This window comes from Ips typographus, linkage group LG2 (genome assembly GCF_016097725.1).
Source record: "Ips typographus isolate SLU linkage group LG2, UJ_Ityp_2.0, whole genome shotgun sequence".
Taxonomy (NCBI): Eukaryota; Metazoa; Arthropoda; class Insecta; order Coleoptera; family Curculionidae; genus Ips; species Ips typographus.
Window position 1 is genome coordinate 11,188,063 of NC_138423.1, and position 22,445 is coordinate 11,210,507.

The window sequence follows — 22,445 nt, forward strand, 5'->3', positions numbered from 1 at the left end:
TTGAGTGCAAATTTAAAAGGAAAAACCATTCCAATAAAAAGATGTTTGGAATAGTGGTCGTTCTCGTTCTTTTCTAGGTCCAAGGTAAAATATCTTCGATTTGCCGATCAAAAGATCAACGCACTGACAAACTTTTAACAATGGACAATATCGACATTGAAAAGAACCTGCTTGGGAAATATGGTGAAAGTAAAAGTTCACGTACAGTTTCAATGACGGATTATCAAGTTTTATTACAGCGACAACGATTATAAATTCGTAGAAAAAAATGTTTAATTATTGTGATGTTTGTTATTTTGTTAAATGTTAAAGTTCCCACAGTTTATTTTAATTAACGAAGTGGTATCACTTCTGGGTAGGGGCGTTTCGTGTTACTTTTACCCGATTTTAATTATTTACGGTTTTACCCAGCTGCTGTTTCGGGTGAATGTATTCGACTTTGATGAACCTGATTCGTATTCGATCAAGGTTTCACTTTCTTTCTTTTATACAAGTTACACATTAATGTGAATAATTTGGAGCGCTTTCAATGAAGTTTTATTACAAACTGGTCTTGGATACTAAACCACGAAATTACCCGCTATATTTCGCAATATGTTATCAATTCGATAAGACTATCAGTGACTATCAGACAATTGAGATGTACAGGGTGCTTGATTGAATTTTGACCACCCCCTTAACTTCCCTAATTTTGATTTTAGCAAAAAACGTTAAATACAAAACTAGTAATTATTTAGGTCTACTTTATTCTTAGCTAAACAGTTATTATACAGGGTGTCCCAAATCTGAGTAACGAACCAAACTTATGTTTTTTTAAATACAATGACTAACTTTTTATCCGATATTTGAATTCTACGTCAAATTCTAGACCTAATTGATATAAAATGTCTGTATCAATATTCAACTTTTTCCGCAGCAGGATCTGTTATACTTATTGTATATTAACAATATTGCCTCGACTATGTGATTAAGGGTTAATTTGGTTACTCAAATTTGGGACACCTTGTATAATAATTGTTTATCTAAGAGTAAAGTAGACTTAAATATATACAATTAAGTTGTTACAACTAGTTTTTTAACTAAAATCAAAAATAAAAAAGTTAAGGGGGTGGTCAAAATTCAATCAATCAAGGACGCTGCTGCGGAAACAGTTCAATATCTATACAAACATTTTACATCAATTAGGCCTAGAATTTGACGTAGAATTCAAATATCGGATAAAAAGTTGGTCATGTATTTAAAAAAACATTAGTTTGGTTTGTTACTCAAATTTGGGACACCCTGTATAATAACTGTTTATCTAAGAATAAAGTAGACCTAAATATCTACTAGTTTTGTATTTAACGTTTTTTGCTAAAATCAAAATTATTGAAGTTCAGGGGGTGGTCAAAATTGAATCAATCACCCTGTACCTTTATAGGTGTCTAGCACACCCCGTTAGCCAATTAAGTTTTGTTAGAATGTGCTAAGAAATTCATCATGATCTCATCGTCTCAGTTTATGCGATTTGGTATTATATTGATTAGATTTGCTCACCCATGAAATATACTACTTGAATTGGAATTATTCTGTGCAGCAAGAGACCTTTGTCCATGATTACCTTCTAGAGGATATAAAACTGGAATAAAGTAACTAGTTTTCCGCATCTTCCGATATCAAAATGTCTATATCCGCCTAAAGTTGTATTGAAATTCCTCCTTTTTCTAATTAGGCATAATACCTGTTCCTCATCGAAATTCGCTTTATGGAGGTAGATTGTCACTCCAACGTTTTCGAGGCCTTGCTGTGCTTCGCCTCCCCAAAGTGTTATACGTGTCATAGGGTCATTCTATTAAATTTTTTTACTTAGCATTCAGTAGTTAATATTCTCGATCTGGAAAGCTTGTCTGATATCCGCCCCCGGTCCCTTCTTTCGTTGCCCCGTAGTGTTTTCCAATTCTATCTCTTTATCTTCGCCTCTGTTGTTTCCATAATTTGGCTTGTTTTTTATGTTTCGGGTCTTGTAAATGATAAGTTTTTCTTCTTTTTTCAAATGCTTACGAATTATTATGCTTCGAAATATTGCGTCGTTGATTTATGCTTTCATAGCTTGTGTTCTTACTTCTTGGTTCTATATCGCCGAAGCTTGATGGTCCAGGTCGACCAAAGGTATCAGGGTGGGTAGTTGCCAAGTGAAAACTCAGTTGTATTTTAGTTATATGTATTTTCTTCTGTTCTGTTGTTAAATAAAGTGGTTACTGAGTTCCTGTATTATCGAACATCAAACCCCAAATCAAGTATCTGAATTGCATCTCTAATCGTCAACCACTAATTTACTCTCAAAAGTGTTTCAGATGTGGTCACGCATTTTGTCTTGATCTTGATATGGTCTTTCCGAGCGTTTTAGAAACTGTTTTAAATGTATAAAGAAGCTTCTGCAGATCATCTTTATGTTCCGCTATCAAAACTGCAATTCATCAGCGTAGCATAGGTTTTGTATCTCTCGACTTTTCATTCGATATCTTCTTTCCTTGCGTACTTGTCTTATTATTTTATCCATAATGATATTGAATAGTAATGAGCTTAGTGGATCTCTTTGTCGTATACCCCCCTCCCTTCTGTGAGTTTGTTGTCTATCTTTACTTGTAGTCGGTTATTTCAGTAGTCCTAATGAGCCACACACTAAAGATCTTCCTCAAAGTTATCCAACGTATAATTTATAAGAAGCTGAAAGAAAATATCGCCGAACCTCAGTTTGGGTTTCGAAAGAGAAGTGGTACGAGGGAAGCCCTGTTTGCCTGCAATGCCTAGATGCAGTGGTGTCTTAATGTGCACATACCGTAGGATGATGAGAATACCCTGGACGCAACATGTTACAAACGTAGAGGTCCTAAGAAGAATGGAAAAGGGCGTGGAGATCCTACATGAAGTTAAAAAGGGAAAACTGCAATATCTCGGACAAGTTATGAGAGGTAAAAGGTATGAGATTCTGCAACTCATAATCCAGGAAAAGATTGTGGGAAGGAGGTCTGTTGGTCTATTTGTCTACCATATTCTTGGTATTGGGCCTTTTGTGCGCAAACCAGTAGGAAGCCACAACATCGCGTGAATTTGGCACCTCTTAAAGATCTCTAATTCTCGCCATGTTTTGGCTTTCTACCTCTTTATGCGTATCCGACATATAGTCGATAAATAGAATTCTACTCTACTTATATCACACGGAGTCCCAGTGCTGGCTTAGGAACTTCTACACGTCTTCCAACCTATTCAAAGCCGCAGTTTCCAAAGTAGGGATAGCAATGATGATAGCCAACTTCCGACATGGAGATGGTACATGAAGAATGATGCTACTCAATATATTTGTCTGTCATACAGGAGATGCACTATATCTGCTAAGCATATCCAGTTAAACGTCTTTTCTAGATCTATAAAACAGAAGAGTGTTGATTTATTATACTCTATAGACTTTTTGGTTATATGTCTAGTAAAAAAACACTGTGTCTGTACATGATCGTCTCGATCTAAACTCTTGTTGTCGTTCGTTTGTTACACTCGTTATTATTTTAGTGACTACTTTTAGAGTGACACAAGACACAAGTAAATTTATTCCTCTGCAGGTTCCAGGCACTTCTGATCGCCTTTTTTAAAAAGCAGGATTGTTGTACTTATTGTCCATACATCGGGAATGTTCAAATATTTTTTGCGTTGGAAATGTCAATTCAAAATCCTTGTTGACCTAGGCTTTTCCTATTTTTGAGCTTATTTAACGCCTTTTTTATGTTGGACTTATGCTGCTTCCACACCTTTATATAGATCTTGACCAGTAGCTGGTCTATGTTTTCTTAAACGTTCTGACTAACGAGTATTAACTCTATTTATTGTAAAATAACCGACTACACTGTCTAATACAGTTGGTAGAGTACCTAATTACCGACATTCAACTGGATCAAATTAAATGCGTGGTGACTAGACGCATACATCTCGAACTTTAGGCCATCTAACTTTAAAAGTAAGCAGACGGACTTAAATGACCTGGCGGACATTGAATCGGATTCTCTGAACCGGCCTTAAGCCATGGGGTTACCGTACTCCGTTCTCTTCAAGTTGGCTTGAACCGTGACCAGATTTCTTCAATTCTGAACACGAAGATGCTTGAACTCTATCGTCTATTCGTATATAACTTCCGAGTAGGTAATCGATATTTGTTTAACGGGTCATCTATAGTGGTACTGTCGCTGGGTTAATACACTGTTACCGCACAATTACCACACGTCTTGTTTACTAACCTGTTCTGACGATTAAACTTACATTTTAGCTTTGTCTATACATACAAAACAGATGTAAAGTGTGCACAGGTGTTAATAAACTTAATTCTGGTAAAATCCTTTTACCACAGTCTTACTATTACAATTTACCAAGAAAGAAAAATTTCAAATTCTCAAATGGAGATTAACCTATTTGTTCTTACAAGGTTAGGACGAAATAAAACTCTTGTCTCACCAAGATTTCCATTTACAGTAATTGAGACTTTGTTACTATCATATTTTAGTTTTGACGAAAAAATGCTCAGAGCAGGTGGCTGCAAAGTCCAATGGTCAAGTGACATATACAGGGTGTCCTGTAATTGTGTGAAAATATTTTAACAGCGCATTCTTCTAGTTATTTTAGAAAGGAGAGTTTATGAGACTTTTTTCAATTTAAGATCTCATTGTTGGGATAATTAAATTTCAAATAGGCAGAAAAAATTAGGTTTTAATTTTTTCCTCTACTACACTTATTTATAGATACTTCAATTTTGATACACATTATAAGCTAAATAAAGCAATTTTGTGGTGGTGTTTTTCGGTTCAATTTCTTTTATTCAGTGAGGAGATATGCAACCTCAACTTTTGTTTAAAAAATTTATTTTTGTTGATTAACACATTTCTCTTACGCTTTACTTTTATATTTCTTGTAATATATTCCTTTCTGCAAAAAATATATTATTAAAATAAAAACTTTACCAAAATACTCCAGTGTAGCTGAATAAACATTTATTGAATGTTTTTAAATGTATATTTAGAACACATTATCCTTACTAAATTCCTTTTTGTAATGGTGTGTTTTGGTTCAGTTTACAATAACTGAGTTTTAACAAGTTTATAGTAATAGTCATTACATGAGTGTAGAATACTATAGTGACTATACTTTTTCTACGTCTGTGGTATGTATTTACATCAAAATAAAATAACATTTTACGTCACATTCAAGTATGGTTTGTTGTTTTGTTCCCCTATGGGATCGAATTTCACAGTTTCTATTCCAGGTTTAAGACAGTACTGTGACTGACGGCCAAATGTCATAACTGTTTATAGGTATACTGATTTTACTGGATTGTAAGACTCTTTTGTGGTTTTACAGCTTTATTGAGAGGATTTTGACGGTTGTCATATTTAAAAAGAGACTAAAATTAAGTCAGAAACATGTTACAAATGACAAAAATGTACTGATGATGGTATAAAATGCATTCAACCAAAGTCAAACTGATTTTGTTACTTTTCAAGTATGTTTCGTTGTTTTGTACCTCCATAGGACTGAATTTGACAGTTTCTAGGTTTAGGACAGAAATGTAACTGACGGCCAAATGTCATAACTGTCAAAATTCCACTTATAAAGCTATAAAATACTTTTGGTACTGTTTATACTGGATTGTAAGACTATTTTGTGGTTTTACAGCTTTATTGAGAGGATTTGGACGGTTGTCATATTTAAAACTAGACTAAAATTAAGTCAGAAACACACAACCAAATGTTACAAATGACATAAATGTACTGATGATGATGGTATAAAATGCATTAAACCAAAGTCAAACTGATTTTGTTACTTTTCAAGTATGTTTCGTTGTTTTGTACCTCCATAGGACTGAATTTGACAGTTTCTAGGTTTAGGACAGAAATGTAACTGACGGCCAAATGTCATAACTGTCAAAATTCCACTTATATAAAGCTAGAAAATACTTTTGGTACTGTTTATACTGGATTGTAAGACTATTTTGTGGTTTTACAGCTTTATTGAGAGGATTTGGACGGTTGTCATATTTAAAACTAGACTAAAATTAAGTCAGAAACATACAACCAAATGTTACAAATGACATAAATGTACTGATGATGATGGTATAAAATGCATTAAACCAAAGTCAAACTGATTTTGTTAGTCTTCAAGTATATTTCGTTGTTTTGTACCTCTATTTGGGCTCTATGGGATTGAATTTGACAGTTTCCAGATTTAGAACAGAACAAAAGACGAATCAGTAGCTGACAGCCAAATGTTATCTGTCAAATGACGTAATAATGTAACAGACCGCAAAATCAAGTGCTCAAAAGTTCTGAATAAAACAAAATTGTTACATATTTCACCCTGTAATCGTAGCCCGATAAAGTTTTACATTAGTAAACAAAATGCGGCTTTATTGACTTGAAATGATGGTACCGAACTTCTGATTGGTGGTTTAATATTTATAGGCGTGGTAGGTTAGGCGGAGCTTATACCAGAAAGCGTAGAGTAGGTGGATAGAATAAGGCGTGGCCTGGCAAAAGGGGCGTGGCTGAAGTAAGTGGATATGAGAGCAAAGACGCCAAAAATACTTTTTTTAAAGTTACTAATAATGAAGACTTATAGTAGAAGACTCGTATTTTAATAAGAGAGGGTTATTTTTATTGTAACAAGGCAAAACTCAGAATATAGGCGATGTTAAATTGCTCTCACATCAATAGCAGGCGTGGTAAAAGAAAGTGGGCGGAGCTTATACAAGGAAAAGGGACTTGTTTGACAACAAAATGGGCGTGGTTTACTTTAGGACAAGGGCGGCACTGACTAAAAAAAGGGCGTGACCAAGATCATCACTAAAAAACGCTTGCAAATTTCTTGAAATTTTGACAATAATAAAAGTAATAGTATAATAAGAGTCAAATTAATAAAATTTTTCAAAAGGTCAAAGTTTTTCCCTTAATCTAGACTTATTATTACTTCGTACATTCGGTGAACTTATTGTATTGCAGGTAAGTAGATTTACTATAGTCTATCCGGCGAACCTACGGAGTAATAAAATTCGATGGGCGGCAACTTTGGTCGGTCCGCATTACCTACACTGTAAAACAGGTACGTAAAAGTGAATTGAGACATGAGACCCGAGAGTCCTTATATTAGAGAGAGAAGAAGATATTATATTGTAAAACGGACCGGATATAGACCAATACTAATGGACGGGGCGGGTCAACCCCTCCTAATTTTCGCTTTTATTACTCCGTAGGTTCGCCGGATAGACTATAGTTGTGAGAGATTTTACAGTAAAATTACACATTCAAAACTTCGATCTACTTTTCATTGATTCAAAAAGACAGAAACCTGTCTGATTAACTTGAACTGAAACGTCTTGCCTTACAGCGATGCAGGAACGAAAAAAAGAAAAGAGAAGACACCATGATAACTTATAAGCGAAACCGCCAAAGCCCATACATGTGGGAACCACTAGGTGGTTCTACCTATAGGTAGGTATTCATTGTGAGAACCTGAATCGTGGAATGCCTCGCGGCCAATGTGTCAGTGGTGTTAAAAGAGAAACGGTAAAGCTATCTTCTATCTTGTTTCTTTACTTTTCTTGGTATATGGTATAGAGTAGACTTGAGACCGCCCAATGGGTAACCGATACACGTGTGTGCCTTTTAATAAATATGAATTAAAAGCTGGGTAATTGATGGTGGGACTTTTCATTTCAGGTGTAATATTCGTAAACAATTTTAAAGTCATTTAATAACTTCCTGTATAAAGTTTGACGTTTGTTTATTGTCAAGATTTGCCAAAGTTTCGGCGAGGATAGCTAGTTATCTTCAAAGTTCTGCTTTTGTTACAATAAACGATCGTCAGAAACTACAGGGTGATCCAGTTTTAAGTGTCAATAATATTCACCATTCGATAACCCATCAAAAAATAAGTTAACATGCATTATGTCAATTTTCTGAAAAACGGTTCCTAAGAAAGACTGACATTTAAAACTAGACTACCCTGTATACCTTATTTATAAATGGAGAGTAAAGAAATGAAATATTTTTATTAAAGGAGTGGTAACGTGTTGACATCGTACTACTACTACAGATTAAATCTTTATTTTCTAAATTTAAGTCAGGTTTAGCTACCTATCTCTATTAAAAGATTAAAACCCAGAGACACACCTTTCAAGTTATTCCTTCAACGTATTTGTACACGATTTGTATTTAATGGACAATTTAATCAGTAGTGAACCATAAATACCTTATATGACTTTGCATAAATCTGCGTTAAACAATGAACTCACTCACTTAACTCACAATGGTTCAGCAACCATAAGACCACATTGTTTTCACTTAAGGTTTTTTCTGCACATCCACTCAATTAACTCAATGGCAAACACTAGACTGATTTATCAATATTTGCCATTTGCAAAAAGATAGGATACATCCGTAAATGGCATTTACTCGGTTTAAACAAAAGTGACTAATACGGTGTACATAACAGGAATTTCAACAGGGAAAGTGCAAATAGTTAATTTATGGCTGTGTTTAACTTGGATATTCTCAACAGCAGATAGTCGTAAACGTTTTAAGATTATTTCCAATTAATCTGTATAGATGAGTGTAAAGTTAATAACAGGCAGACAATTGAAACTAACTGAAGATTTGTTCAATATTTGATTGGTAAATTGGTTTGGTTGGGTTTGATCGGTGTAAACGTAGTCATTCATGCAAGGTAAGGAATCGAAGTCCATTGAAAATGCCGAATAATAATAATCACGTCGATGACAAATCATATGGGTAATACGTTTGTCAGCAGAAATTGTTTATTGTTCCAAGAAAAACGGAAGTCCAACCCAGTATCAATTTGTCTAACAAATGAAATTTGAATCAGGTAAAAGGGCAAACGGGGTTGCCGGTTTTCACAGAACACAGTTTTTTCATTACCGTAGTTCTTTGGTATCTAATTAATAAATATAATAATAGAGTGTTTCAATTATTGCACTTCAACTGTTTAAATATTACGTTACATATTACAGCTTAAGGTGAGCAGAATTAAGAAGGCTTACTGTGTGGGAGGCGGTAAGAAGGGGGAAGAACAGAATAGATGACACACCGAAAGGTGCCTCTGTGGGCAGCAGGGGTTGAAATGTTGAAAAGCTGAGTAAAGCTCATCTTACTCCGGAGTGTTGTGAGTATATTCAAAAAGTAGGTGATGTATTGTACCCATTTGGTTACAGTGGATCCGGTTTAACTCCAATCTTGTGGAGGTGTACCGGAGAGACAGTGTCCACTACGCAATCGGTTTAGGGTTGTAATCTCTTTACGTTTCAGGTGCTTTCCTCCCACGAACAATGACGTCCTCAAAGGCTTCTCCACCAATTCAGCGTACAAGGCCCCTTTTGTGGATGAGATGCGTTTCCACTGCCCAGTCCAACGCTCCCATATTTGCTTCTTAATTATAGGGAGATATTCTCTATATCCAAGTTGAAAGTCGAGTTAGTCTGCACTGAATCTCCCTTTATTTGCCAGGTAATCCGCCATACCGTTTCCCTCAATCCCGGTGTGGCCGGGAATCTATGCCAGGCCGATGTCAAATTCCTCCACATGCAGTCTCCCCAGACTTTGCAGATGAGTGATGTGATCATCTCCAGGATCAGGAACAGACACAATACCTGCGAGGGCACTTCTGCTGTCCCTGTATATGACACTTCGTCAAATGTTAAGGGTCTTTACCTCCTCCAAATGGCCAGGATTTCCCCAGTGCATATCCCCTCGAAGTCCCAGGGAAATGCCTATAAGGTTTCTGCTGTATCCTTGGAAGCATCCGTGAAAATCTGAACTCTACCTGGGTACCTCCTAAGTGACTCCATTTCAAATGCATGACAATTAATATCAGTCTTCTCCAAGGGCATAATATAGAAGTGTTTCCTATGATTAAAAGATTTTTCAGTACAATAAGGTGCCCGAAGAACCGAAAACCTCGACCAGAACTGATAATTATGATTATAACTATAATACGTGGAGGTGATTGCCTCCTTAGTAGGATTATCCGAACAGGAAAAGGCTCTAAACAAAAATCTGGCAGCAAGCCAGTTGCGACGCAGGCTCAAAGGGAGCTGTTAAAAGAACGGCGAAGAATTCATCATCCCCAGGACCAACCGCAATGATGAACCGTGTCCAATGGTCGGAAGATGCTATCAACATCAGACAGCCATAGCCAATGAAACTGCTGAAAGTCGTCCACGTCATATACACGGCAAAACCGTCGATTTGAATTTATTTACGCCAATGAATAAAAAAATATAGCAGGAAGGAGCAATAGCAATTAACTGTCAGAAAATCAGTGACGATAATCAATCTGCTGTTGCCCACTATTCACAAATCCACTCGTCAATAATAATTCAACTAATTTAAGTTTGCAAAAATTAACCATTAACGGACCGAAAAGCAAAACAAACAAAAACAACAAATCTTTGCGGTTTTTAGCTAACTTCACATACCACCAAATATAAACAAAACTGTTTTACGACTAACTTCGGAAGTTTCAGTCAATTGCGCAGTAAGCGAATGTGGGGGACAAAGATGGCCACTTCCGTCTCGGTCTCTTAATGCACAAACGGGTTATTTGCTACCTCCTGATTCTTTTTGCTCGAAGATTTACGAATTTTCATTTTTTTTTTGTCCTGTAAATTACCAAAAAACGTTATTGTTTGTAAATAAACTACAAATTCCGACATTTCAGACTAAGCTTCCCGAATTATATGCATTGAAACGCAGTTTTTTACGTTATGTGGGATAAGTTAATTACCGTAGTTCTAATATAGTGTTTCAATTATTGCACTTCAACCGTTTAAATATACGAACTAATATTATACTTACGTTTTAATTAAACACTTGATTATTCCATAGTTGTTTGATGTTGTTCATTAGAAATCATCGGAATAGTAATGAAGAAATCTGAAAGAAAAAGAAGACATTGTGAATAATCTGCGTATTATTTTTTTACTTAAATAATTTTAATTTTTCAGTACTTTTTTTGAGATATAGCAACTGACATCAGCAATTAATTTGTTAAACAAGAAAATGTTATAGTAATCAAAAATTTACTGTGTTAATAAGGAAGTTTTCTGATGAAAATACATAAAATTTTCCCAACAACCATCAAAGTATAAACAAATGTATGAACATAAACAAAACTGAACAGGGTTCTCACCAATGAAGACCACATAATACTTTCCATTACAACGTATAAACATTATTCGTACAACCTACTTAAACGTTTCAATAAAATGTCATCTGGCCGTTCTAACATAAATACACGTAAAATAATCTTCTATAGCATTCCTGCTAAATTAAACTTATGCTAAACAGTTGGCCTACTCACTATATTGACTATTAATGACTCAATAGATTTTCAGATAATTAAACCAAGCACAACATGAATCAGTTACAGGAAAGTGTCTGATTTTAGTTTTGCTGTAAGTGGTTATTTCAACACTTCTGAAAGGTGGATTAATATTCCAATTTTACATGTTTTAACGTTAATTAAACTAGTTCGTTAAAAAATGAGCGTGATGATACATTTTCACTTTTTTTAAGTGATTTCTCCAGTTACAATGTTTGGTTGTCGTTAACAGGTTAATTAAAATAAAATTGTCTGTAACTAAATTGTTCAAGTAAACTTATTAAGTACATACTTAATAAGACGATTCACAGCTGTATTTCACACTATTTTATAATTTACTTCAATGTAACATTTTCTATCTTTTTCCCAGGAATGATTACTTTAAGGAAATGCTATAAACCGGGTGTATGATTTGAAACTTTCCAGCACATGTCACATAAAGAACTGTTATTGTTTCCGCTTCGCGGATTCTAACTTCTGCAGCAGATGTTAATTCAATAAATATGATTATGGTCAAATAGTGTGTACAGTTAATAAAATAGTGGTTCGAAAAACTAGAAGGTCAAGGCTGTATTTGGTTTGAAAGTGTTTGGCCAGAGGGCCCAAATAAGTCTACATTCGATCCGGACAAGTTTTCTTTCAGCTTTCACGCTTATTTTTTTTTTCTTCCACCGAACCGGTCTTTAAAATCGCATAAACGTAAGGATAGTTTGGTACCCGTTTAACTGACTTAAAGAAAATAAATGTGTGGCATATAGTCACATTTTATTAGGTTCTTACTGTCGCACAAATTCAACCCACTGGAACACACAAATTCAATCTAATCAAGTCAGAAACCATCATAATTTGCGCAACTTGTAAATGCAATCTTTGTGGTTTATCGGTTGTGGTTACCTACCAATAACGGCCTTCACCGTTTTACAAGCCGACACTAATATGTTTAATGGGACAGAACTGATCGCCAAAATGCCAAAATAATAAAATAATGCTTGGTCTATTGATTTGTGGTGGATATGTTGCAATGATACGCGCACACGTACTGGCTAACGTCAATACAGTAAATTTCAAAAAACATTGTGCAATTTGAATGCCAATTTAACACTGCAACTTGCAATAAAAAAAGAAGTGTGTTAAAGCTATAACAGCAGGTCATGGACATGGACAAAATTATTAGCAGAATAGTCTGGCCTCATTGGTATTTCTTAAATCATTGTTCAGAGGCAGATTATGCACAGACAACACAGAAACAATTCAAATTTTGAACACTTGCATAACAACAAACGAAAATATAGTTTCGTGATAATAGTGTCAGAAGTTAAAGAGACATGTACAACTTTGAAAAAAATAAACAGAGCACCAGGACTAGAAGAAACAGTCTGAGAGAAATATTTCAATGTAAGACTAAAAAAGTATTTCGTGCTTTGTGAGAACCTTGTTCCAAATGTGAAGACATATTCTCTATCCACCAAAAAGGAGACAAAAATAATTGCGATGAAGAAAAAAATTACCTAAAATCAGAATAGAAAAAGGAATACTGGGAGACAGAAACTGAAGTTATATGTATGTAGGTTTTAGAGCTGGAAGATTCACAATTCTCTTTATGGTTCATGCTATCACAAATCCTAGAATAAAACAGCATTTTTGCGACAGTGTTGACATTGTGACAGTGTGCTTCTAGTAACAGTGAAGACCCGCCAACCCCATAATGTAATAACTGAAATATAATAACTTTTGTATATAAAGACTGTAGATTTTTTTATAATTTTTTTCGTTAAAAAATCCCAGATAATGAACCGTAAAAAGTTCGACTAACCATACGTTATTCGAATGGATATTATTCACATGTCCAAATTTTTTTGCATTTTTTTCTTTTGAAAAATATGATACGGGTATATTTGCTTCACCAGTTATACAAATTTATATTTAGTTAAAAAGTTAAAAAATACTCTCTACTCTTTTTAGTCCAAAAATTTCGATAACGAGTAAAAAAAAATATTGAAAAATTTATCTATCCCTGCATTTTTCCTTTTCTACAATATTTTATATGCAAAAACAAATGCATTGATTTTACATATATAGATTCATTTAGTCATTTAAAAAACTTAAGCAAAAAGTTCAAGTTTTATTAGCTATTCCCTATTTTCTTTCATATGTGTTTTGTGCTTGAGAATTTTAGCAAAAACAGGGATGAGATTTTAGAAAGTTTCAATATTATCATTTTGCTGTAATTTTACATTATTGTATGCTGACTTTACATTAAGAAATACTGCTATAACTGTTTGGCTCTGTTTTTAAAAAGCAATGCCAGAGTATTTGGAATTTCTTGACCTTTTCTGAAACCCGTTTGAAACCAGGAATAATACTCTATTAGATTCTTTAAAATGATTTCAAATGTCTTCAGAAGGCAGGATGATAAACGTTCTTGGTCTGTAGCTTTTCCATTTAGTGTGGCTCCTTGTTTAGTTTGACTAAGCGTAAAGATGTAATTTTGTAATTTTTTCAAGGCTCTGGTAACTTTTTTAAAAGCAACATGTTTTCAGATTTATATTTTAGGGGTTAACCTCCCCCATAATACCTAAAATCGTTGGATTTCTCGCCATAGAATGTCCCGTAATTGATCGGAAATTTCTCCGTTCCATTTTGTTAACTATGCCCAGTCTAAGGGAATTCTGAATCGGAGTGATATTTTGTATCATAAAATCATTTTCTTTTTTTATTTTCCTTTTTTTCAGCAATTTTATGTAAATTTCTCGAGAATAATAAAATGGAAAATATTCTTTAAAAATTCTCATATTCGGTAATTTTTTAAAAACAATTTTAGGTAAACATTGCTTCTTCGTTAAAATATCATTAATTTACCGAAAATATTTTCTTTTATTTGTCAGTTTTCAATGAATCCTTGTTTTTTACCACATTAATAAAATGAAGTTTGATATTTGGTCTTCAATTTGCAACTGTTGCAGTGCACAAATAACTTTAAAATAACATATTGGCGGAATAGGTTTTTATTGACGGTATAAATATTAGTAAACTAAAAAAAGAAAAATCTTGGTTTATATAAAACGTTCGAAATCCATCAATTCCTTGACAGTAATTATTAGATATGTAATTGGAAATATCAAGAACTGCCTCTACCAATACATCTAACCTAACCCAACATTATAGCCAAATAGTTGATATAAAATAAATACGTAATCGCTTTTATTGCTTAAAATTACATGTAAATTCCAAATATAAAATAAAAAGTATAGCTTTGCATTTGAAAAACTTCAATATCGATAATTTTTTTGTATGCTCAAGTGTTTTTTCCAAATTCCATTGTCTGAATTTTAAATAAAGTTTGTCTCAGGGCTAGTGGCAGTGACGTAATAGTTGTCGTTCCTTTTCTATTACAGGTGAACGGAGAGCGATGGAAGTTATTTACAAATTTTTAAATTTGTTAATGTTTGTTTGGGGCTGTAGTATGACAATGTCTCATCTGATCAACATATTTAATAAACAAACCGGTGTCACGTGACAAACTGTCAAATGACTTCACACTTTACGACGCCATTGAAAATTATCAGTATTGATTTTTTGACACTTATTGACAGTTTTCTCAATCTTTTTGTGGCAGTAATTTGTATTACTGATTTAGTTTTTATTTTTAGTAGTTGTATTTGTAATTTTGATATTTTCGGTAACCGAAAATGCCTAAGTATCACAGTAAGTGCGAACAGCAGCTCATTTTTGAGTTGATGGAATATTTTCAGGTGCAAAACGAAATGAATAAACGTCTGTTTCACCTTTAAGATGAATGATTGGCCCTTTATAGTTTTATGGATATAATTTAGTTGTCAAGGTAATGACAGACCAAATAACAATGTCAAATTAACAATCATTCGTCAAAACTATCAAAATCACATAATTATAACTATAAACCTATAAAATGATTACAATAATACTTTCTATAGAGTTAATCAAATATCAGGATTTTTTATAGATTTATTGTTATTTTGGGCTGGGTTTGGACAGATGTGACATGTAGCTATCAATTTTGGACGCAACTTCATCTGTCATTAATATGGCGACTGTCAAAAATCCTGTTCCTAGAGCTATAATGCTACAAAACATACATGAAAGTAGTAAGTGAGTATGAATAAGCTGAACGGCACTTTTTAACTTTATTAATACAATTTTGACAGTTATTAAGGTAATGACAGATCAAACGACAATGTCAAACTAACCATCATACTTCATAACTGTCAGAATCGCAACTATAAACGTAAAAAATTATTTTAATATTCTTTCTATAGGGTTAATCAACTTTCAGGGTTTCTTTATAGTTTAATTAGTATTTTGGGCTGGATTTTGACGATGTGACGTGTGGCTGTCAATTTTGGAAACAGCTTGATGTGTCACAAATGTGGCAACTGTCAAAAATCCTTTTCATAGAGCTATAAAGCTACAAAACATGCATGAAAACAGTGTAAATGAGTATAAATAAACTGAATTTTGACGGACAATGTCAAACTAACCATCACACTTCAGAACTGTCATAATCCCAACTATAAACGTATAAAATGCTTTTAGTATACTTTCTATAGGGTTAATCAACTTTCAGGGCTTCTTTATAGTTTTCTTGTTGTTTTGGGCTGGGTTTTGACGATGTGATCGTTAAAACTACAAAAGGTATATGAAGTTTTCGAAGTAAGTAATTATATTATATATTTGCATTTGCTTTGTATTTACAACGTATGCATTTTAGTAGGTTTTATGTTATACATACATGGGTATTAATTAACCTTAAAAACTTATTGATGCCATGTTGTCAAATGCTCTCATAAAAAAGATATTGATAATTTATTCATAGAGAAAAAACATTTCTGCACTGAGCACGGGGAAATGTCAGAAACGAACGATTGCTTCATCACAAAATATTAAGGAAAATCTTGAGAACTAAGTGAAATTCAATATGACGTCACAGTTAACGTCATCACTGCCATTTTTCTCTGTCCCAAGAAAAATGTAAAGTACATTTTTTTTAAACTTGTAATATGCACTTATTCACTTTTTCTTGAAATTTTTTAAATTGTTTTGTAATTTTTTCGAGATAGAAATTTTCTAAAATTTTATGCTCTTTAAGTATAATAAGTAGCTTTCAATAATATTATACAAAATATTTTCAACTAAAATATATTACAGAATAATTAATGTTTATACTATAAACAGCATTATTAATCTACATATTAAATAAGAATTAAAAAATATATACCAAAAACTTCCTCTATCATTGTCAGAATATCCGGAAGAGTTAGTAAGTCTTTGACTATCTCTACTTCTTGAGATTTTGAAGGCTGTCAATAATTATATTGAAAATGGTGTATATGTCTCATTTTTATTTAATAGCTTCAAATTATGGGATATAAAAGCTTTTTGGGCTATTAACCTATTTCTTTTGGTAGAGTGAATAACAAAAATGTGAAATTTCTTTCAAACAACAAAAAAAATACAGTTACAGAAACTTCAAAACGATACATAGAAAACTAGTGATAAGAAGCTTTACAAAGATAGTGACATGTGCCATTTTTCCGAAACGGATATGACGTAATTTGACCGTTAGTTACAGGATAGCAATAATTAGGTACTCTTTCTGATGCAGTGGTCATGTAATCAACTGCCGCACATTTGTTTACGAATTTTGCCATTTTTGTCTAGTACTCGGTGTCCTATGTATAAGTTTTTAAATTATACCTGTATAACTATTAAGTAAGAGATCTCCTGTGTCAATGGTTTTCGATCGAAACAACAATTTTATCTTATTTTATGATATGACTCTGGTTAATTTCTTGCACATCTGTGTAACTAATAAAAACGAACTGGCACGTACTTGACGAAATTCTGTGTTAAGTAATTGAGGCAAAACGTCGTATGCATTATTTAAACAAAACGTGTTCAGAATCCTTTTGAGGATTACTGTAATATGGTAACGTCAAGAACAAGGTCTGCTGTAAGTAATTTACATACGAGTGTATCGAGAGAATATCGTCTGAGTTTTTTCTAATTTGCTATATAATGAATAATTCAAATGTATTCAATTGCTTTTCTAACATTATTCATAGACTAGACTACAGTGCGGCTGTCGTGACTACATGTATCCTGGTGGTTAAATAGTATAGTAAAGCTATCATAGATCATAGTAGAACATTCAAACCTAAAAAGGATCAATAAATATTAGCTTGAGATTCGCAACAAACCATACTAAGTAGGCTAAATGTCTATACATGCTACATATTCACCTAAATCACAACTACCGCTTACATACACTATACTCTCCAAGAATACATAAGCAGAGTTCCAATGGAATTCAGCAACAGTTACTTCTCGTACAATTGTCTATTCTTTCTGATCAAAGTAGTCCACATTGTGTACAATTACAGTTTTTTTTTGCGAGATAGTGACCTTGCCTTTTTTGATACACAACCGACCGTAACACTTCGGTTGGATAATGTTCTATCCTGTTATGTTCACTGCGTTTATTGTCAATCATTATTGTATTATGGTTGATTTGATTCTCAGGCTAAATTATGAGGAATTTTAATTAGCGTGTCAATCACTTTACAGTTTAAAAAGCAACAATAGTACTCATGAAAATTGTAAGCAAAACAGTAATCAATATGCTAATGAATATTTGTGGTCATACTTTTATAAAAATGTTACTTAAAACCATGTAATAACAACGTACAGACTTTTATGTAACATTTTTTTTACTTGTTTTTATATTACAGAGATTGACTGGTTTAATGTCAAGTATTTAAAAAAAATGGCAGTGCGAAATGGTAATAGAAAAGGCATAAACCGTATCTAGTTTGTATTTTAGTCTACAATAACCTGACTAAAACTCTCTACACTACCTCAATCTCTCCACAATAACCTAATCTTAAGCATGCAATTTTGTCATCTCATAGAAATAATTCTCAATTCTTTCTTTTAAGAAGTATATGTAATATGAGACTAATTCCCTGCACAAATTGTCATAGTGTACCTCAAAATTGAAAAAATTACAAAAAACACTTTTTGGTAGGGTAGAGTTTTATATAGAGTAGAATAAAATAGAGAAATTGGATACCCAAGAAGATGAGCTTTGCTGGATCTACAATTTTCTGTTAAATATCAGGTAGTTTAACAGTATTTGACATCCAGACAAGCTTTGCAAGAAAAAATCAAATATTATTGTCTTCAAGTTAAACCTAAGTATTTGTACGAAAACGATACGTAACCTTTTTTAGCAACATATTTTCAAGACTTCAAATTGAGTTTTAAAAATATTCTTTCAGCTGAATACTGCAGCAAAAAAGTCACATAACCATTGAAAAAGGTTTAGTTTATAATATTTCAAACCTTTTAGCAAAATTTGGAACTATTTTTTTTTTTTTTTATAAACATAATGTTTTCAATTCTTCGGGACTTCTTTAAAGAAGTACAGGGTGCTGATGTGTGATATTTTTTTTTTTGTTATTTTACCCCCTCAAACTTTTTTTTGTTGCGCCAGTGATAGATTTTTCCAAAAAATTTAAAATTTTTATTCAATTTGGAAACTTAACGATGCATGTTTGGAATATACGAAAGCGTAGAAGGGCCACAGATGTTATTTTTCTTAAATTCCAACTGCAAACTCAAAAATTAGACGAATTTGTCAGTTTAGCATCATTGCAAGCACACTTGAACCAAATTAGTAGAATATGTCAGTTAGGCAACATTGCAAACACATTTCGACCAAACTGGATGAATTTGTCACTTTTACCACATTGTAGATGAACAAGAAACTGAATTTTAGAGTAATTTCATAACGATGACAAAAGTGCTGTACATAGTATTGCAAATAATGAAAAATGCTCTGAACCACTTGAAAATGAACAAATTTGAGAAGAACTTTGATATTTTAAACTTTCTTTGAGTAAAATCTTGAACTTCTTTGAGTGTTTGGGGTTCTTGGTTGAATACAACAATTTTTACAATCTCCAGCAGTGCAAAAATAAAAAAAAAGAAAATGAATTGTCATATAACCCACTTTCAAAACTATTAATCATACATAGAACACCCAAATAAACAAAAGAAGTTATGCAAATGTTTCGCAAACTGGAAAGTGAGTAATCAAAAATGCTGTGGTTCTTTATTATTATTATTTTAGCGTGACAAAAATTGTTTTCTCCTTAAGTGTGTCAATACCATACAGTGGTTTAACACAGTGCTCCTTGATCAGGTTGTATGTTTATGGATTAAATTCAGTATGCATTTTTTTATAAACAATTTGAAAGCAAAACCAGTTTTTAAATTCCCAACCTGTAATTTCTGGGCTAATGCGTTTTAATAACATGTTGGGTATCGTGCCGCGCTTTAATAATTTGAAATCGATTCAATCCATCTGATTATTATTAATATTTCTTTTCGGATAGTCAGGATGTTTAATAATTTTCCAAGTACTGTAACAAGCAAACCTTGATTTCACGGTGGTAATTTCGGGTACAACAATGTCAGAGGAAATTCTTGACACGGATCTCATGATAAGATACTTATTATAATAATATACTAATTTATCCTAAAAACTATTAAGTTTTTTCCATGGAGATGTTTTTTCAGTGGGAACATACAAGCATTGTTTCTTGCGTTAAATTGGACGGAACCTAGAACCAAGGACGTTCTAAAGTGTTAAAAGTAGTTTACGCTTAGTGATCATGTGTTACATTGATAGATAGTTTATGATCGTAGAGTTAGAAGCAAAATGAACACATATTAATTTTTTTATTATAAATCTTTTTAAATTCCATAGAGAATCTAAAAATGTGTTTCCATTAAAAAAACGAATATTTTATCTGCCACGCTTTTATGAACCACCCTGTATATCCAAAAGTAATTTTAAACTATGCATCTCAATATTCTCTAAAACTTCGTGTATTTAACATTTTTTTGTATTTTTCGAACCTAATGAAATAATGAACTTTACTCTACCGTTGACTCGCCCTGTACACTCTTTAAGAGGATATAATTTTTGGAAAAAATCGTCTCGTTTGACGTATGACAGAAATTATCAGAATATCTTAAATCTATAAATCTAAAAAAAGTAAGAAAGTTAAATTGTTGTTAGAAACATTATTGTTATTAGTATAGCATGGCATAATTTGTTATTTTAATTTAAACAATAATAAGTTCAGTAAAACAATACAGTCTCTAACGGAAAAAATCATCAGCAAACTTGGGTGGTCTCACCATTCCATAATAACGTAAAAAGAAACCGCAAAGTATTTCAGAAAATACATCAAAAAAATCGTAATGGTTAAGCTTTTGATGATTCTTAATAGTAGTAAAGGCATTTGAAGTAAATTTCCACAAGCTGTGCCAAACTATCAAATAAACCATCTGAGCTTTAACTGATATTCAGATAATGTAAATTAACCAGGTAGGTAACGGTTGTAACACTTTGGATATCAGCTGGGTTATTGGCCAGTGGCCAAACCTCAGCATAATTATTGTTATTTTAAGACATTCTTCTGCATATTAACCTTTGATTGTGAAAGACTATGATTGTAGGATAGTATATGTGAAATGTTTGCAGCTAATAAGTTTGATGTAATAACAACAATAAAGCGATCCAACTACAAATTAGGTTCAATAATTGTTTCTAAAAGGTTGCAGAAGCTGTGTCATTGACCGTCTGGTACAACGCAGCAACTGTTAAACAGTTTAATAAGTACCTGCTTCTAATTTTTGTACAAAATATGTATTACTTCATCATTTGTTACATACGTAAATGTTGTGTGGTATAGTTGTAGCCATTATTATTATTTTTTAATCGAGAAACTTCAGTTAAGAGAATATTGACTACTGATAACAACTCAAAAACTTCTTCACTGTACTTGGCAAATTTGCTAGCACACGTCACAGAACAAACTTACATAAAAGTGACATACACCTTAAAAAAATATGACGTCAATTGACAGATCTGACCAGACATGGCGCCATCTTTGTTCACAACATTGCACAAAGTTTGTTGTTTGTTCATATTTCTTCCAAAACTTTCCGGGAAGATACCGGAAACTTTTGTATTAGCATTTTTTGTTTATGGTTATATGACGCATTTAACATTGACAACATTGACATTTGGTGTGTCAAACTGTCAATGTTGTCTTTCAATTGCCTTTTCATCATCTTAACATATTGCAAAAATAGTGTATTGGCCTATTGTTTTAATGACATTTGATGAATGAATAGAATGCAACTACACTAGTTTTGCTCCCAGTGAAAAACACGAGTACTGACTGAACTGACAGGTAAAAATGACAATTATTGACACTTGACAAATGACGGTAAATGGGAACTTTCCAAGACGGAATGTTTCCGCGTGCCCAACTCTAGTTTCTCTTACCGTTGATGTCAAATGAATAAGTTTCAAGTTGAACTGGTGTTTTTGTCTACAACACAAAATACCGGACGTCAAGGGAATAGAGTGTTAAGTTAGGTTGGATTAGTTTCTTAATAAGCAAATCACTTGAAAATTAATCTTACCATGGTAAATAACTACCCTAATCAGTCAGTAGGCAGTTGCAACTTGCAACTATGTACCTACCAGAGCATAAGTAGTCGCCGAAACTACTTTAAGTAATAAGTAGTAAGTAGCCATCACTTTTTGCACGCGCTTCGTTCACACCCTGTATAAGGCAGTTAGAGTGCTTTGAAGCAAAAGTTTTTTATATCAGTAAAAAGCCAATATTTTGATATGTTTCAAAATGGCACGGTTTTAAAAATGACTCAAAAAAATCACTGTCCCGGTTGACGTGGCCAGTTTATATTAGTAGTCATTTTTTGATTTAATTTTTTAAACTACTATCAAATGTCTATTTCAGTTATTTTAGTTAAAAACAGAAAAGCCCAAAAAGAGGGGTTGGCCAGTCTCCAGATAATGTAGGTTATTAAAAATGTACGTAAAAACACACAAACAATCGGCAATCTAACATAAAAATATGGAAAATTGACAAAATTATCTTACTAAATATTAG

The 22,445-nt window shown here is 33.0% G+C and overlaps 1 protein-coding gene across 6 annotated transcripts in view; it reads right to left on the minus strand.

The window, feature by feature from the left end:
• The window catches only part of LOC145724509 (uncharacterized), a 55,450-nt gene that overhangs the window by 12,221 nt on the left and 20,784 nt on the right, over positions 1-22,445 (minus strand). For 4 of the 6 annotated variants that reach the window (XM_081972836.1, XM_081972835.1, XM_081972831.1 and 1 more), the window contains one exon: positions 10,887-10,964. The gene's annotated coding sequence lies outside the window, so the exon portion shown is untranslated. Of the gene's footprint in view, positions 1-8,265; positions 8,420-10,541; positions 10,691-10,886; positions 10,965-22,445 lie in introns of those variants that run through there. The other 2 variants (XM_081972833.1, XM_081972834.1) reach the window with 2 other exon arrangements.